The sequence below is a fragment of the Fukomys damarensis genome, unplaced genomic scaffold (assembly GCF_012274545.1).
Source record: "Fukomys damarensis isolate Sample0158 unplaced genomic scaffold, DMR_v1.0_HiC HiC_scaffold_14, whole genome shotgun sequence".
NCBI classification, from domain to species: Eukaryota; Metazoa; Chordata; class Mammalia; order Rodentia; family Bathyergidae; genus Fukomys; species Fukomys damarensis.
Window position 1 is genome coordinate 70,748,458 of NW_022900926.1, and position 13,429 is coordinate 70,761,886.

The window sequence follows — 13,429 nt, forward strand, 5'->3', positions numbered from 1 at the left end:
GAGGGTAACAGTTTAGATTTGTTTTGACATAACAGCTATTATGTGTTAACCTTTTTCTAATTTCTTTTGTGCTAGTTAAAGATAGCTAGGTCCTTTGGGAGGTTGCTTCTGTTTTGTTGTGTAGCATTACCTTTATTCATTTATTCATTCATTCATTCATTCATCATTTAAACCTAGTGCTTGGAAATTGAACCCCAGGCTTTGCAGGCATGGTACCACTGAGCTACATCCCCAGGCCCCCAGCGTTAGCTGTTAATATTTCACAGAGTTCATGTTGGGATCTTTACATTTTTATTCTGAGGATTTAGGATCAGGATTGGGCAAAGGAGCCACTTGGGCAAGTTACTGGCAAGAGTACTTCAAATTAAGGAGCTGACTGCATCTTTGAGAAGGATCTTGCTCTCACTAGATTCTGCTATTTCTCACCACTGGAAGTAGGGCTATAGAATTTATTTTGTAAAACCTCTGCTCTGTTAACTTGAGGATAATCCAGACTTGGTATAGACTCTTGAGTTCTGGGAGCCAGTGAAGGATCCTCACTTAGCATTTAGGTAACTGAAAGATAACTGGTTGGTAAATGGCCAGGTATTATGGCCTAGGGCATTTACTCTTTTGTGAGAAAGACAGGTCACTAATACCAACCTCTCTCGCTTTCAGATAGGCTCTATTGTGAACTTTAATACAAATAAAAATATCTGAATTTAAAAATATTCTTACAGATGAGATTTCATACTCTTGGTTGGTCATCTCTCTGTTGAACAGTTCTCATGATGGGATATTTTAAAATTCTATTTCATTGAAATGTCATCACCATTTTAAGGCATTTCTTTAGAAATATGCTACGTCCTTTTGTGAACCTTTTATAAAGAATTCTGTTGAGGTTTGGAGAGATCTGGGTAAGGTCTTCAAATAACAGTCACAGCATTTAATTTCTTTTTACTTTGATCTGAAAAACACTTCAGTTTACTATTTTTTAAGCAGAGAAACAAGACTTGATTTACAAGACTTGATTCACATATCACTATTCTAGAAATAATATCCTAAATTTGCCATTTATAATCTAATAAGGAATAAAACTATTGTTTTCTTTGTTTACAAATCAGAAAATTATTATGAAATACAATAAAAGCCCTTGAACTGTTTTGATTACTTTTTTACCTCCTTAGAAATGACTGTTCCAGAGAGTTCTAGTGTTACCAAGAAAAAGAGGTTTACAATATATTCAGTTCCTTGATAAAATGTTCACAGTTTCATAAACTCAAGTAGTTTAAATTTGAGCACTTGAAAGAAAGCAGCGTAATTAATTTCAGCTTTCAATCATATCATCATTCCCAACTTTTTAATATAAAACTATCTGGGAGAAAATGAATGCTATTGAAGCAAAGATTTTCTTTTTTTCAACATAAGTTTAAGCTAAAGTAGAAAATAATTTGGCAGTCTAAAGTTGGATGAAAGGAAAGTAGAGAATTGTATAACTTTCTTTGCTTTAATTTCAGATTGCAGTTTGTAACATGCTACATACTCACATATCACAGGCATACAAAACACTGTCACGTATACCATGACGAACAACCACTAAAGAGTTCAAGGTGAAGTTCCTCACTTATTCCTTATATGTTTGCTGTAGGAATTGAGTTTGACCCTTAGTGAACACAAGGCTGCTGACAAGTGAGAGAAGTCAAGAATAAACCAAGCAGCCTGAAGACTTCTTGAGAGTTAAGGTTGGCGTTAAGGTTTCCACAGAGACAATACCCTTGAAAAGCTCTCTGAAGTCCCCCATATCTAGATATTCATTACTTCATGAATGACTCCATTTCACATTTTCTTTTAGATGATAGTAATAAGAAAATGGCTCAGATATAATCAAAAGAGTGCTTCAATCCATGACTTCACTGTCTTTGATTTGATTTCATTGAGGGCACCCCCAGTGTTCTCCGGATGGCTTTGTAGTCTTTGCATTGAGGTCCATCTTTGATCAGTCCTATTTGCAAATATGCAAGTACTAATGCTGTGAGGCAGAAAATTGCTTTGTCATGCCACTCTGAGAGTTTCACAAGAGAGGTATTCAGTACACACAGTTACTTAAATTGAGCTCTCTTATCTTGATACTCAAAGGACTATCAAGAAATTGCTTTAGTCCCTTATCACTAATCCTTACACAGTTTGCCAAATTCAACACAGTCAGTTGCTTCATAGGCGAAAGTGACTTGAGGCTACCATCTGTTATTCCCTTGCAGTAGGCCATGTAAATGTGATGGATATTTGGATAATTTTTGTCATAAATTTGAAAGATGCATCAGTGATCCTTTTATTTCCTTCAAATTGGATCTTCCTGAGGCTGCACATAGAGTGTTGAAAGCACTATCAGAGATCTGTGGTGAGCCAGTGAAAACCACTGATGTAATACACTGGCACTTCTCCACTAAAGCCTGTTTGCAGCTGGAAAGGTCCAGGTAGATGAGCTTGTGGTATCCATTCCCCAAGTTCAGGTACTGTAAATCTTTGTCTCTGAACTTTCAGCAGTAAGCCAAGCTAAGATTCTGTCAGTTGTGGAAGAACCTGGGCAGGAGTCACATCGTCCTGTTAGTGATGGCCGTGTTGGAGAGATTGAGATATAGGATTCCAGGGCAGCCTTCGGAAATGTGTGTCTAACTCGTCTGTGAGTGTTGGACAGTCAGACACATTCAACTCTTGCAAGTTTTTATAGTGGCTGAGAGATTTCAAAGTTTTTGGTCGGAGAACACCTACAAAAATTCAAAAGCAGCACATTAAAATGTCACCTTTGCAAAGCAGACACTATGTATTTATCTGTAATCACACTTTCACTGTAAAAATCAATTGAATTTCACAGCAAGTTCATTTGTGTCATTGACATCCTGGAGTGGTTAACTTGACCACCTGTTATCACATCTCTTTGAGATACAAGAAAACTTGTAATATTGTTCTTTCATGTAATAGTGAAATGTCACACTGAAGTGTCAGGTACAAGGCTGACTTCACACAAACTTCGCTCAAGAGAAATAGATTCTTCCTCTGAAGTTTTTTCATTTGTTTAAAATTTTAATTGACTTCTCCATTTTCTCAGTTGAATTTCATGTTTTGATATCAGATTGCCTTCTCTCTTTTTATATTTGTTTCTTGCTTGTTCCTTCCATTTTTTTTAAAGATCCTTTTTAGCTTACTGTAATGTGTATGTGTTGTACCCCCACTACGGCTTCTCCGACCAGTAATCTTGGTGGAAGACCTCCAAAATGATACAGGGGAAAGAGATGTAACTCCCAAACCTGCTAGATATCTGAAACACGAGTTCATGTTCTCTAAAATTGAAGAATGAATTCTAGGAACAATGGAGGTTAAGAGTAGGAAAAATTTATTGAGAGAAAGAAAGCTTCTGTCTAAGAGAGACAGAAGGGGGACCAGAAAGTGTGCTTCCCAGCATTAGATTAATTTATTCTCCTAGGTTGCCACCTTGTTGAGTTTCCTTAGTGTTGCTGCCCCACCCCATCCCTTTACTGGGGATTGAACCAGGGCCTTGCACAAGCTAGCTAGGCAAGTACTCTCCCCTTAAGCTATGTCCCCAGACATTTTAGTTTTTGAGACAGGGTTTTTGCTAAGTTGCCCAGGATCCAAGCTACCCTGAAGATTGTGATTCTCTTTCCTCAGTCTACTAAATTTCTGGGATTACAGGTATGCACCACTATGCCATCTAAAGGTCTTAGTCTTTGTAGGTTCTGTCGATATCATTTACTTTTTTAAATATACCATTTACCTTTTAATGGATGCGGTACTTATCTGAGCTGCTATTCTAAGTACTGTATTATGTTCTGAGAAGTAGGTTTTCTTACTGTGAAACATATGCAGAGTTTAGGAGGGACAGTGTCCCTTGTGTATTCTACTTTACATCAGAGGGAATTAAAGATCATAATAAGGAAGCTATATCAAGAAATTCTGCTGCTGTTTTTTATTCACATTTTTAATTTAAAATTTATCAGCTTAAATTTGTTTCATTGGTTGTATTCTTAGTCAAGTCTTCTCCTTCATTTAAAAGATGATTTAGTAACCCACTAAAATATTATGAATGGTAGATGAAGCATAACACAGCTAAGTTAGCTGTAAGTTTGTAATTGGTAACTTTCTCTTGATCTCTGCAGTTTATGTCTATACTTAAGAATTTAAGAGCTGACATGTAATGGGCAGTTGTTAGCGGCAGACATTTCTGAGCTCAGAACTCAGCTATTTTAGCAAATTATATACTGCTCATCCTTTAAAATGAAGTAACAAAAACCCCCACAGGACTTTTTTGAGAATCAGTCAAGATGATGTACATAAAGAACCTACTGCTACGTTAGTAGGCACTGCAGTACAGTGACTGCCATCTTAGGGGTAAACCAGCTCATCAAAAATAGAAAATCAAAATCTTGAAAGTTTGATTTTTTTCTTTAAAAAACAAAAAAATTTTGAAATACTTTCTAAGCTTTTTCAAGGATGGAATTAGTAATTAGTACCTTTTCTATCAAAGATCTCATAATTCTTTTTTAAAAACATTGATTTATTGGTATATGCTTAGGATACATAATAATTACATTCATCTTGGGGAATTGGTACATATACACATCACATCTTAATCATTTTACTTCCCTTTTCCCTTCCTGCTTCTGCTTCCCCATCCCCAGTTTCATCGTTCTTTATATTAACTGCCTAATACAATGTTTATGATTCTAGAGTTATCTTACCAAACTTGGACTTCAGTGTGAGAAATACACCTCTATTTGTCTTGTTTTAAGTGAACTTAAATCTAGATAATACATCCACCTTTACAAGCGATCAGTTTAAAATGTAAATTGACATTGTCAAAGTCCTTAGTACACATAATTGATCCTGAATAAATCTTTATTGTGTGGATGTCTTAAAAATAGATATTTTTGTTGCCTTCTTTTCTTGAACACTTCAAACTTGTTCTGAAAATGTGCTTATCTAGTAAAGAAACTTGGTTTGTTTTGGAAGAACAATGGTATTTTATAGTTAAGGAAATTAATGATTACCAACTGGTTTAAAATACTGGTATCTTCAGATATATTCCTTGATATTAGGATTTTTTTTTTTTTTTTTTTGGCCGTTGAAATGAAGGTAACAGTGTGCAGAAGTGTTTGAGAACATGAGGGGTATGTGTCACTCCCAGCCCAAATATGAGGTTTTTGAAGTCCTGAAGAATGATTGTTTCTTTGAACTTCATTCATTCAGCCAACATTTTTATGTGTTCTAGACTAAACTGGTGCTAAGGGCCATAGAAAGCCAAGGAATCACTTTAGTGGCAATAGCAGTCAAGAAAGCTTGAATTAGTAAAATAAGACAAATGCATGGATTTAAATTTTTTGCATAATGTAGCATTCTGTGACTTACAACATTTAATACTTTATTCCATTTGATATAAGTATAAATCTGAGAGATAGTGAAGGACCCCTTATTCAACAACCCAAATTATACTGTGAGATTGAAGGCCTGGTGTCAAGCTGTTAAGTGATCTAATTGAACTTGAACTCAAGTCCTTGATTTCATGCCAGTGTTTTATAAACTTTATTTCTTCCTTCGCATATTCTCTCTCTCTCTCTCTTCTCCTCTCATACCCCTCTCCCTCCTGCCTTCTCTCCCTAAGGAGTAAACCTAGGACCACTGTGCTAAACTGCCCTGCTAGCCCTTTTTTAATTTTTAACTTTTGAGACAGGGTCTTATGACATTGTTGAGTTGTCCCAGCTAGGCTCAAAGTTGCAGCTAGCCTTCCTCAGTTTCCCAGAGTGCTGGAATTACAGGTGTGTACCACCATATTTGGCTTAAGCCAATGCTTTGGTCCTTCTTTTTAAATTATTTGATGATACTTGTAAGGATTTCTAAATATTACATAAAGATAACATGTCCTCCTTGTTTGAATTTAATAGCTGATGAAATTGATTAGTTTTATTTATTTATTTTTTGGGGTACCTGTGTTCGAACTTGGGTCCTTGTGCTTGCAAGGCAGGTGAGCTAAATCCTCGGCCCCCTGCTTAGTTTATTTTAAATAGTCCAGCTATAATTTTTAGAGCCTTTTATCCCTACCATCACACACACACAAAAAAAATCTGAGTTCTAAATTATGACCTGATTAAATCTTTAATACTTTACAGCAGTGTTTTCTGAAAAGGCTTTTTTATGTTTCATGTTTACTTTTATTTTATAATATTGGAATAAGGTAGATTTTTTCCCAGTGCAGTATCTTGGTCATCTTCCCCCTTTTTTGTGGTGCTAGAGATTAAATTCAGGTTTTTGTGTGTGCCAGGCAGGTGCTCCACTACCAAGCCACTTTGCCAGCTCTGCTCATGTCTGCATTACTCTCAGAATTAAATCTTGCCACTGGAGTAAGCTTTGTAGTTTTAATTGTCCTTCTTTCCTGTGTTCTCTTCTAGTTGTGTTTTAGATCCCGCCCCCCAAGGACATGCTTGCAAGGCAGGGGCGGCACCACTGAGCTCAATCCCCATCACTAGATATTTTTCTCTTAAATTCCCGATAATTTTGGTCTTAAAGTGTGTCGTGGGGCCATGGATTTAGCTCAGTGGCACCGCGCCTGCCTTGCAAGCACAAGGTCCTAAGTTCAATCCATAGTACTAGAAAAAAAAGAGAGAAAGAAAATGTCTCTTGAACTGTAGGGTCCTCCACACTCCATTTTTGTGAACTATATTTTCTACTTAGTTTCTTCTATGTTCTTTTATATATGTATTGGCTCTTAGATAATTTTTAAAAAATGAATTGTTAATTTTGACATACATGAATTTATTGCTCTCTTAATTTTTCCTATGGTGTGATTCACGTCTTTTGCTAAGAATATAAATTAAGGCTCAACTTTTGCTCTTTCGTGTAACTAGCTGCATAATCAGTCATGAACTGTGAATATTTGCAATATGTTGTTGATTTGCTCATTATCAGTCTAAAATCTGATTTCCTTGGCAGATATGTAGGCATGTTGGTAGGCATTTGGCATTTTATGTTTTGGGCAGTGTAACTTTAAATCTGCATAAACTTCTCTGCCTTTTGCTTCTGCTGTATTCATAGATTCCAGAAGGGCTTCGTGTATGGACCTCAAGCGTTGGAGGTAGCAGACTTTTCAGCAGAAGGTAAAGCAGAGCATTGCCTTCTGGTGTTACTGTGTGTGTGCTCTGGTGGGTGTGCGACAGGTGAAAGCATTTTGTAAGTGTCATCATGAAATATAATGGCACATTAAATATTTCACTTTCACCAAATTTTAAAAAAAGTTAATACCAGTATAATTTTATTCAGTATTACTAAAAATTTATTTAAAAAGAAAACTTCAAATAGAACTAAAGACTCGAAATTTCACTTTCTCTACCAGTAACCCAGTAAGAGTAAGAAAAAAGAGCATTGGTGTGTAATCTATCATGTCATGTGTTTTCTTCCCCGGGAACCTGTTCAAGTCATTATTCATATGTTGTATTCGTCCCTGCTGCTCCTTTACTGAAAGATTGCTTCACAACAGAGAAGCAGCCTAATTTGTGCCTTATGACTGGAGGATGGATATTGTAGGTTCCATGTTCCATTAGTGTCCAATATGCTGATTACCTCTGTCTTCTCAACTTGTTAATGTGCTCTTCTCTCAAGTTCTGGTAGTTCTGGTTTCAGTAGAGAAACAAATCTCACATACTTGTAAAATGCTTTTTAATAGAGATCTTCTTAGTGAGTTACTTTTTAAAGAAAATAATGAGACATGATCAGAAATTCTGACATACTTTCTTGAATAATGTTTGATTAAAAAATTGCCATTTGTGTGCCAGATATGACTTAAAATAATTATCAGTATATATTTGCAGTACATAATGATTACATTCATTGATCCAGATACATAACACATCTCAGTTATTTTTTTCTCCCCTCCCCTCACCCCGCCTTGCCAGATACTACTTTTTTGTGTGTGAATTTATGCCACTATTTTTGAACTTTCTTCAGGTGATACTTGAATATTCTATAGTAGCTAACAGTGCCCATACTCCAAGACTTGAAATTAACAATACGATTCGTTTTTAGATAGATTGTGAATGAGAGTCAGAGGAATTGTTTTCTTCCGTCCTTTGGAAATTATATTTGTTCAGATATTAAGTGGATATACATTACACCTTATGTTGAGTTGTAATGTATAATCATACTACCCACTGTATATGAAAGTGGGTAATATGTATTTATTCATTCTTTACTATGTGTTCAGCACAGGATCAGTCCATTTACAGTCAACCGAATTTCATTATTCTTCAACGTTTTCCTATTCAGAAAAGCCACATTTCTTAACTAGAGTTAGACAAATTTCAGGCGGTTTGTTGAGGTAAGCTAAAATGTACTTTCTAAACCCTTTTGCTTTTTTTTCCTTTTCAGTAGCCATTTTTGTTTATGAGTGGTAAATTAGAAGTAATTTAAGATGTCGTATTTCATTTTTAAGCTAGTTATGGGGCTTTCACCCTGTTGAATTATGGCACTCTTGCATTTATTTAGTTAGTGTGGCTATGGTACATTTTATTATTACTTGAGAATCTCAATAGTTATCCATATCAATATAGGAGACCCTCCTCCCAGCTCCTACCCCTCAGTTTCCTTGAGAAATATGAGATTAAATAGATTTTAAAAATTAATTACTTTAGTTTTTAGAGTAGTTTCAGGCTTATAGAAAAAATTTATTTGAAAGTCTATACCTGTTCACTGCCCCTCCTCCAGTTTTCTATATTATTAATATCTTATTTTATTACAGCTAATGAGCTGTTATTGTTACATTAATAACTAAGGTCCAGAGTTTTAGGGTTTGCTCTTCATGTTAAATCTTCAGTGTGTTTTAACCATGTATAATGGCATGCATGGTCCCTGCCCTAAACATCTTCTGTGCTCTACCTCCTATTCATTCCTGGTTTCCTCCCTCAAGCCCCTGACAACCATTGATCTATTTTCTGTTTATGAAGTTTCACCATTTCCAGAATATCATATAGTTGGAGTCATGTACTGTGTAGTCTTTTCAGACTTTTCAGACTAAGTGGCTTCTTGCACTTAGTAATGTGTGTTAAAAATTCCTATGTCTCTTCATGGCTTGATAGCTCTTTTCTGTTTTGTGGTATTGATGGTTGAACTCAGGACTTCACACATGCCAGGCAAGTGCTTTACCACAGAGCCACATCCCTGTCTTTACTTATTTATAACAGTCCGGGACTTGCTAAGTTGCCCAGGCCTCAAACTTTTGATCCTCCTTCATCAGCCTCCCAAGTAGCTAGGATTATAAGTGTGTACTACTATGTCCAGTTGGCTCATTTCTTTTTAGTGCTGAATAATCTTCTGTTGTCTGAATACATCAGCTTTTCTATTTGCCTACTGGAGGATATCTTGTTTGCTTGCAATTTTTGGCAGTTATCAGTAGAGTGGCTGTAAACATTAGTGTGGAGGCTTTTGTGAAGACATATATTTTTCACTTCATTTGGAAAGATACCAAAGGGTATAGTTGCTGAGTTATGTGGCAGGTGTATGTTTGGTTTTGTAGGAAACTGCCAAATTGTCTTCCAGAGTGACTCTACCATTTTTTTATTCCTTCTAGCAATGAGTAAGTGTTCATGTTGTCCACGACTTGTCAGCATTTGCTGTTGTCAGTAGTTTGGATTTCAGCCTTTCTGATGAGTGTGTGGTGGTGTCTAATTGTGGTTGTGTGTTTTCTTTTGGATGCTGGGAGTGGGGTCAACACACAGCTTTGAACATGCTGAACATGTGCTGTACTCTGTTGCTTTTATTAATCTGTTAATGACATGATGTTAAATATCTTTTTGAGTATGTATTTTCTACCTGCATATCTTCTTTGGTGAGGTGTCTCTTCAGATCTGTTGCTTATTTTTTAATAGGGTTGTTTGGTATTAAGGTTTGAGAGTTCCTTGTGTGTTTTGGATACCATTCCTTTGTCAGGTATTTGTTTTACAAATATTTTCACTCAGTCTGGCTTGTCTTTTTATTTTCTTTAAAATGTTTATCACAGAGCAGAAGTTGTTAGTGTTAGTCAAATCCAATTTCCCAAATTAAAAGAAGAATTATGCTTTGTTACTGTATCTAAAAGTCATTAATGGCTAAACCCAAGATCATCTAGATTTTTTTTCTCATGTTATCTTCTAAGAGTTTTATGGTGTTGCATTTTGCATTTGTCAGTCATCCATTTTGAGTTAGTTTTTGTGAAGGGTGTAGTATCTGTGTCTAAATTTATTTTTTTAATTTATGTTTTTGTGGTGGTAGGTATTGAACTCAGGGCCTCAAGCATGCAAGGCAGGCGTTCTTCCCTTGAGTTACACTGCCAATCCCTATATTTGTTTTGTTTGTGTGTGTATGTCCCTTTGTTTCCACACCATTTGTTCAAAAAGACTTCATTTTTTCCATTGCTTTCTTTATTCCTTTGTCAATGACCTGTCATGGTTATGTGAGTCAATTTTTGGGCCCTCTAATCTGTTTCTCTAATTTGTTTTCTACCATGCTGTAGTGATCAAGAACATGCCTCAGTCTTGATTACTGCAGCCTGATATAGTAAGTCTTTAGGAGGGATAAGGTAAACCTTTCAACGTTTTCTTCTTCATTATTGCATTGGCTGTTATTCTGGGTCTTCTTATTCCAGATCAGCATTAGATGCAGTTTCTCAGTGTCCACAGAATAACTGGTAGGGATTTGAATTGGTGATTGTGTTAAAACTATAGATTAAGTTAGGAAGAACTGACATCTTGACAGTATTGAGACTTCTTAGCTATTTGTATGGTCTCTTTCTCCGTAGATCTTTTGTGATTTCTTTCATTGGAACTTTGTACTTTTTCTCACATATACCCTACACATATTCCATTAGATTCAGAGCTAAACTTTTTCTTTTAATGGTGCTAATGTGTGTGGTATTGTGTTTAAAATTTTATTTTATTTTTTGCAGTATGTAAGAGTGAACCTATGCCCAGTTCTTTTTTCATTTTTTATTTTGAAATGGGATCTTACTAAGTTGTCCAGGCTGGGCTTGAACTCGCAATCTTTATGTTGCTTCACCCTCCTAGAGTGCTGGGATAACAGGCATGTACTGCCAAGTCCAACTTGGTACTGTGTTTTAAATTCTCAATTTCAGTTTTTTTTTTTATTGTTGGTATATAAAAAGCAAGTGACCTTTTTTATTAACCTTGTATCCTGCAATGTCGCAAGCCGGCGACTAAGAGCAATGTCCAGCAGTGCCTCAAACCTGAAAGAGCAGCGGGGTGGAGATGGGGCAGAGAGAAAGGAAGGACGCCAAGACAAGAGTCTGATCAAGGCGACGTTTATTGCGGGCAGGCGTCGGCCTTTTAAAGCAAAAACAAAAAAACAAAACAAAACAAAAAAACCCCACAAACTATTATGGGATGGGATTACCATAGTAAGTGAAAGTTCACACAGGAAAAGAGCAAACAGGCTCAACAAAAACAACCCACCGTGGGTAGTAGTAACCCGGACAACCACACATCTAAAGGTCAGAGACAAGAAACTGTAACTTTCAGGAATTCCACAAAGGAAACACACCACCTGCTAAACTGGAGAAACTTAACTCATATGGAGTTACTAAAGTTTACAATACTTACAACCAATACTCATGATCCCCACACTGCAAACCACCCCCCAACCCAGCACTAGAGATTACCTTCCTTACCTTGTTTCTGATTTTAGTAGAAAACCATTTAGTTTTACTTCACAAAGTATAATAGACTCAATTGATTATTCTAATCAACAGTATTAAAAAAAAAGTACAGTACTGCTCATATCAGGTTATAAGAGGACTCCATTTTTCTCCTTTCCGTTCTTTTCCTTCACCTTAGCTTCTGTGAAAAGATGAAATTACACAGATGTTATCAAAGTATTTTAATAGTATTTGAACAGTTTTAAAATATAATACCTTATATTTAATAATATTTAGTGTGTTATTTAGTTCCTCTAGTCTGTTGTGAACCTCTGTAGGGGAAAGAACGTATTATTGCAACTTTTATAGTATGCAGCATGCATTGCAGTACACATAGCTGTTTGGTTAATGAAAAACTTAGTTCTGGACTTATAAATTTCCATCTTATCAGAAAAGTCAGACAGCCACTGTTAGTTACCTAATCAGTTAATTAATCAATCCATTAAATTTGTTGTTAACGGCAAACGTTATCTGCAACACATGTAGCAGTGATGCTGCCTCTCCAGAAATTTAAGCATGCTATAAGAAATGTTAATTTCTGCTGGATATGGTACCATACACCTATATTCTCAGGGCTCTGAGAGGCTGATGTTGGGAGGGTCAAAATTTTGAGCCCAGCCTGGGCCATCTAGCAATTCCCTGTTTCAAAATTTTAAAAATGGGCTGGGCACATAGCTCACTGCCAAGGCCATAGGTTCCATCCCCAGTACCCACTCCTTCCCAACACACATGATGTTAATTTCAAATAATATGTTTCACTTTTGGTTGATATGTACTTGTCAAAAACTCAGTGCTTTGTTCCACTGTGGATGTCTTGTGTAGTTTTTAAAAAGAAGTTTATAATTTTGATTCAGGAGCTGACATTTATTGAGTCTGTAGTAGACTGCAGCTAGTAGGTGTTTTTACATATGTGACTTCATTTGTCTTCAGAACAGCTGTGGTGTCTATGTAATTATTCCCAACTTAAAATGTATATGAAAGTACTGTATAAGCAACTTATTAGCTATGTAAACTCTTTATGTTACACACTATGGAAAAGTTACCGTAGCAAGTGGTGTATGAGGAATGCAGTGTGTAAGGTACAGAAAAATGCTTGGTAAATGCAGAGAAGAGAGCTTTGGCCTTAGGTTAGGGTGTTCACAAAATATTTGGAAAGCATAACCTTGTCTGATGAATAGGAAGAATAAGGGCAAACTGAGGACCAAAATAATACAGTATAAAAATTTGTACTGTAGCAGTAAAGTGCAGTAAAACAAGTGTTACTTTTTATTTTAAACAAAGGCCCCTCCTCCTTTTCTTTTTTAAGTAAAATAATTTTCCTTGATTTGCTTTTGGCATGTTGAATATGATCTACTATGAAAGAGAAGATCACAGAACTCTAGAGTAACTCACAGGTTACCAATCAGTCCATCAGTAACTGATTGAGGAACAACCTGAGGGAAAGTGGAAAGCCAAAGGAATCCTGAGTAAAATATTTCAAAACTCGAAATCCATTTTATTTATCTTTTCCCCACACCTCGTTTGTCTAAATACTCTGAAAATACCCATTAGATGCTAAAAGATATGGAATTATAAAGGCTTAAGGAGGCATCATTGCTTTGAGTGAATTTAGTGTTTAGTTGGGAATATAGGAGTAAACTGAAATAACTAGAAACCACTTAGCAGTGTTAAGTACTAAAAAATAAACATTTTAAATTGTATTGA

At 35.9% G+C, this 13,429-nt stretch overlaps 1 protein-coding gene and 1 pseudogene across 1 annotated transcript in view; one reads left to right on the plus strand and one right to left on the minus strand.

Annotated features, from left to right (window-relative positions):
- Positions 1-1,146: 1,146 nt before the first annotated feature.
- Positions 1,147-3,154, minus strand: LOC104866464 (annotated as a pseudogene).
- Positions 3,155-7,080: 3,926 nt separating this feature from the next.
- Positions 7,081-13,429, plus strand: part of Cdk19 (cyclin dependent kinase 19) — a 104,979-nt gene continuing 98,630 nt past the window's right edge. The window contains exon 1 of the mRNA XM_010630352.2: positions 7,081-7,142. The gene's annotated coding sequence lies outside the window, so the exon portion shown is untranslated. The remainder of the gene's footprint in view (positions 7,143-13,429) is intronic.